Genomic DNA, 6,000 nt, shown 5'->3' on the forward strand with positions numbered 1-6,000 from the left:
GATTTAGTAGAGCTCAAGAGTTGACCATGCATCTTACAACATATATGACAGGAATGACACCTGATAAAACTAATGGACATTACAAATGTAAGCTGATTTAATGATTTTCATGATGTTCTTCATTTGAAGGAATCCTGACACCATTAAAATGCAGTCTAATTTCTTTGCAGCATGTTATAGAGCAGGAGGAGCTGATCAGATTAATATATATGTAACACCTGAAAGGAGCACTTTGCATATAGCAGATGCTGCAGTTAATGCCAAGCCAGGAACCATTATAGCAGACATTAGCCATTTTAATCTGAGGGACAGTGGACTATATTTCCCTAAAACACTTCTCCAGGGGGAGGTCTATCAGAGAGAGGGACTGATTCCAGTGCAGACCTTTCCCATAATTCCCTACTCAGCAAAAGAGGGAAGACAGTAACATGGGCTGTCCAGCAACTACCAGAGGGTGCATAGTTTGGCATTGGGTAACCCAGACCAACCAGCCCACCATTCTGAGGGAAGAAGCAGCATCCCTGCAGCAGAACCATCTGTGCAGATTGACCAAACTCCCAAGATACACTCAGGACTGCATCCAAGCAGTTTCCTGCCTCACACTCCATTAGTGTCCTCTCATCAGTGGGACTTCAGGCTGGCATCAGATTTCCTCCAAGAGCTAATGAGTAGAATTTGCTGGAATGTGTTGTACTGCCGTTAGAAAGTTACTGAGAACTATTGCAGAAACGATCTGCTGTATCTATAGTGCACCAACACTTTCTGTCCTGGTGCAGCTAATTTGGGGTGTCTGAGTGAGTGGTTTGTTCCTACATGACCTCCTTCACCTGTGCCCTATCACATCAGTGGTTTATCTCCGGAGACAGCTCCTTCCCAAGACAGATCTGCTTTTCACCAGCTCCTGTAGTTGCTTCACATATCTATAGGACAACATAGCAAGAGACTACCATCTTATCTGTCCTAGGTACTGAACACTGAGAGCCCTGGAGCCAGTTGTTAAAGGGGCTCTATCACTAGGAAAAGTCATTTTTAACTAATCACACCTTTGCATAGCCTTTAGAAAGTCTATTCCACATCTACCTTTAGTATGTAGATTGCCTCAGTGGTTTCTGAATAAGTCCGTTTATATTCATATGCTAATTAGACTAGTGCACGATAGATGGTGCACACCTCTCTCTGCTGTTTTCTATGGGAGACGGCTCCTGCTGCTGATGATGATGACTCAGCTTTCTATTTGCTTCACGCACATAGAAGATAATGGGAGAGAGGAGGCTTCTGGGAACTTCCTGAGCTGGCTGGAGGCTCATTAGCATATCAATAATAACGGACTTATTCAGACACCACTGAAGCAATCTACATACAAAAGGTAAGTGTGGAATAGCATTTCTAAAGCCTATGCAAGCATGTGATTAGATAAAAATGACTTTTCCCAGTGATAGAGCCCCTTTAAGGGACTTCAGGATATCAGAAATAAAATGAAGCAAATTAGTGAAAGAGTTGACCATCTTGAGAGGCCAGTTAACCACATATGCTTAAGCTTCAACCTCCTTTTTCCAAATCTCTAAAAACACCTTAATAAACTTGTTGATTGGATGGAGTATCAAGATAACAGATACATTTATTTATTAAATCCCTGATTCGTACCCACAGGAGAGTCTGCTCTCCACCCATAAATTTTTATTGAGCTCCTTGATGACAATTACCCAGAGGCAATCCTTATTGAATGATCTCATAGAGCCCTTAGGGCTAAAACTAAATCCATGTGATATCATCTGTCAATTTTTGTGCTCCAGGATCTGAGATGATGTCTTCAGGAAAAAGAGAGAGAAAAACCCTTACTCCTTTTGGGGACTCCCTTATTCTCTTTTTCCAAGATCTCTCCAAAGACGCACAAAAAAATTTTGTCAGACACCTTAAGATGTCAGAAGATACCTTACAGGTGGCTTTTCCCATTTGAAAACTCCTTTCCATTGGATGGCAAGAGCTACACCATACACCATTATTATGATCTATCAAACAAACTGACCACTCTTGACTAGCTTGACCTCTCAGTTCCTTACAGGACTGTCATCCAGGACTTGACTTTTCTTCACTCAATCACCCCTCTTACACCAGGGTAAATGGTTGAATAAAGCAGAAGCGCCAAGATCTGCAAGAAGTCTGGTAAATTCCTAGAAAGATCCTGATGGACAATACTTAACTGGGTGTCCACCACTTCCTACTTATACAAGCCTTACCTTACAGTTATTGATTGTTTTTCTCTTCATCTGCCTGTTGGATTTCTTAGCTTACTGTTCAGTGCCACCGTTGCTAACACTACGCTTGTTAATGCTCTGCTCTCTTGTATTTCCCTCCTTGCCAAATTAGAGCAAGCTATGTTATGTTATCATGTTCCTCACCTCGGCACTCCCCCAGGGATGCCCACCCTACTAATGAGAGGTTATTTCCTAAGGTCTCTTCTACTGAAACAACATGTAAACATTTTGTATTTACTTCTCCTTCTCCCCTCCCTCCATTGTCATGCTTCCATTACACTCCCTCCCATATAGAAATTTCACCTGGGTTCTGAACAAAACCATCCTACACAATGCTGAGACTGTGGAAAAATTAGGAATACTCTAGAAGACTGATGAAAGATGAAAGACTACAGACAATTGTTTGTTGTCCACTCCCTATCTTTTCACTTCTTGTACAGGAATTTCTTATATTCGGTTACATTACAAGCGTTCTCAGTCTTTCGGCCCTTAATCATGCTCTGTCTCTAATATTTATTTATTTATTATGTTTACTTGCGTCATCATATTCCGCAGCACTTTACAGATATTGCAGTCACTATTCTAACTTATTATTATATTAGTTAGGTTTGAGGTTTTCGGATGTGAATGTCAAGCTAATGTTGGCATGTTCAAATGGTTTCTTTAGGTGTGTTAAGATACAAGAGAATTCCTTCAAGTTATTTACAAGATGGTATAGAACTCCACTTTTTGTAAAGGAACACTAATCTGACCATGTCGGACTGCTCCTATAGATATGGGAACTCTTTCATACGTTTGGTTATCCTGCTCCAATATCCAACCCTTCTGGTTAGCGATTGAGAGGGAAGTCAGGGCAATTTGCCAACTTTTTTTTATCACGTTTATAAGATGTTTGTTTTTTCTGAGTGTTGTCATATTTTTGGATGGAAGTAATCATTCGCATGTACTCCTGGGTCTTCAGAATGGCTTTGTAGCTTAAAATAGCAGATTTATTTCTCTTGCTCTCTTAAATTAAGCTTAACGGTTGTGACCAGCTATATGATGTGAGATATTTAGCACATGTTTGGTTGTAATGACAAAGAAAGTAGAGATGTTTGTATAGTATCCATGAAATAGAGAATTATACAAATTATTATTACAAATATTTTTAGCTTACACAATAAGCAAAGTAAACCAATGGCTGAATATGCTTTAATACCCCAGCACAAACTGGCTAAATTCAACTATTAACACTGACAACAATATGGTTATAAGCATCATACCTTATTTTGAGTCCATGGTCACCTACATTGAATTCCACTATGTCTTAAAGATTTGTCAGTGCTTTCCAACTTGTGGTTCTTCATCCATTGTAAAGATCCTGTAAAAATGAAATCACTAATGGGATTTATAATCTGATGATTGAAATCCTAGAAGTAAGATCTATAGTTTATTCTCACCTTCTAACATACGTACATAAACTTGTTTTATTGACTTTCAGATAGACTGGTTTGTAAACCTCTAACAAAATAATATCTTTTACAATGGATTGCAATAGAGTTTACTAAAAATTTACAATAGTGGAAAAAAAGATATTAGAGCAATAGTGGTTTGGGGTTATACAATGAAAGTTTGAATAACTTATTGTTGAATATGATGGTTAACTAATGTAATTGACACAGAGACTTTATGTTTGTACAAATTTCTGTAAAGATGGAGTATACTCTTTAATGGAGGGAGTAGCATTTGTTGAGTATATGTGTTTCTAGGTGTTATCCAACCTGGGCAAAGTATTGTGGTAATGTCACTGACATGTCAGTACATAGTATGGGGAAGGTACCTTGGTAACAGCAATGGTGCTGCTAGCCAGTCAGAGATAGGGACACAATGTCTGGTGCAAACAGATTTATTTAGAAAAACAGCAAAAATAAATAAATAAACCTTCATACCAGGTACAGAATAGGCAGAAATAAAATACAGCCTTAACTTCAGGCAAAACAGCAAACAAAACCCTGCTCGTCCGAGCTCTAACTAAACAGTTACAAAACTAACTATACATGTGGCTTCCTACCAACCACATGAACAAAACAAAGTAGCACAGTACCGACCACAATCTCAGACAGACCCAGGCACCTCCTCTCGCTCCTAGAATCTGAAGTGCAGGCTCTGCAGCCTTTTATGGTCCAGTAATGAGCCCAGGATCAACACCTGTGGCTAAAACCTATTCCAGACCCGCACTGGACCACACATATGTCAGAAACCTGGGGTTGATATACCGGGACTCCAACACTCTGCCTGTCACCTCATAATAGCAACAGTGAGAAAATAATGGCATTCTATGTTAAGCTGTCTGTCAGTCAGTGGTGAACCTAGCCTTTCTGCTGCCTGAGGCTGACGATCAAAAGACACCCCCCCTATTGAGTCCGGGGGGGATGTTCATCTTTAGATCATCTGCCTCAGACAGCAGGGGGGTTGGGGGTGCTAGCGGTAACATTATAATAAAAACAATGTAATATTTTGTGCAGTAATACAGGAGACGTCTTCCCACATGTCCTGTCTCTTCCCTTTGGACCGTCATGACCACTTCTTCCAGCTGTGACTTGACTCTGTAAAGTTTGAAACACAGACATCTTTGACTCCTCACTCCTCCACACACCTATATATACTGTATACCACAGTGGCCCCTGCAGCCTATATTATGCCCCACAGTGGCACAATAGACTGTGGGGCATAATAGAGATTGCAGGGGGACCGCTGTGGGGCATAATAGAGCTTACAGGGGCCACAGTGGACCCTTAAAGCTCTATTATGCCCCATAGTTGCACACTCATGAACTATTATTATACTCGGGGTCTTTTCAGACCCCTGAGCATAATAATCAGAACCCCAGGGGAGGTGAGGGAACATAATAAACACTGTTACTCACCTCTCCGGCATCCGATGTTAATCCTAGCAGGCTTTGGGCCTATATGGTAATGCCCAGACATCACGTGAGGTCGGGGAGGTTGTTCAATATTTAGGCAAACATTATCAAATAAACATCTTATTACACTGTGCTGTTAACATTCAAACACATTAACTTATTCTTCTATCTTCAAATTCTGACAGTTTACACTTTGTTTTCTACATAACTTTCAGGCTCTATTCTTAGCATGCTGACTGTGTACATGGATAATACTTAATATCTGATCATATCTGAAACATATTTGGAAAACATTGGTCATTTTCTGCTCTGTTACTTGAGATGATTTGAAGAAAGATGTATTCTATCTATTATGGGGACTGAGCAGTTCCAAAAGTATTATTCTTCATATTCTAATGTATCAACCTGCAATGAAACACAATGTAGATGAGGAATAGCGGTGTATGGATCGTCTTGTTCATGACAAACTGTTACTCTAGCAAATAAACTTACTGGTGTTACTAAATCTATTACTCAAAATTCCCCCATGTTTTTAAATATTATACCCTCTGTCTGTGGTACAAACATGTCTCATGTGAATTCTGTAACAAAACACCTTAATACCTGAATCAATGTTTTTTGGTCATTTATCTTGTCTAAAGATATACCTCATAATTTTACCAATAAAACCTACAGTGCAATCTTCAAAAAAGTGCCCTTACATGGTAACATAGACAGAAATAAAAAAACATTTTAGGTGTCAGAATATGGCAATTATTTACAAACATTGTTATATATTTATTTATTTTAAAAGAGGAACTTTTACCACCTCCAGCATCCGTCAATAGTTACAAATCCACCGAT

Source organism: Leptodactylus fuscus, chromosome 1 (assembly GCF_031893055.1).
Source record: "Leptodactylus fuscus isolate aLepFus1 chromosome 1, aLepFus1.hap2, whole genome shotgun sequence".
In the NCBI taxonomy this organism is placed as follows: domain Eukaryota; kingdom Metazoa; phylum Chordata; class Amphibia; order Anura; family Leptodactylidae; genus Leptodactylus; species Leptodactylus fuscus.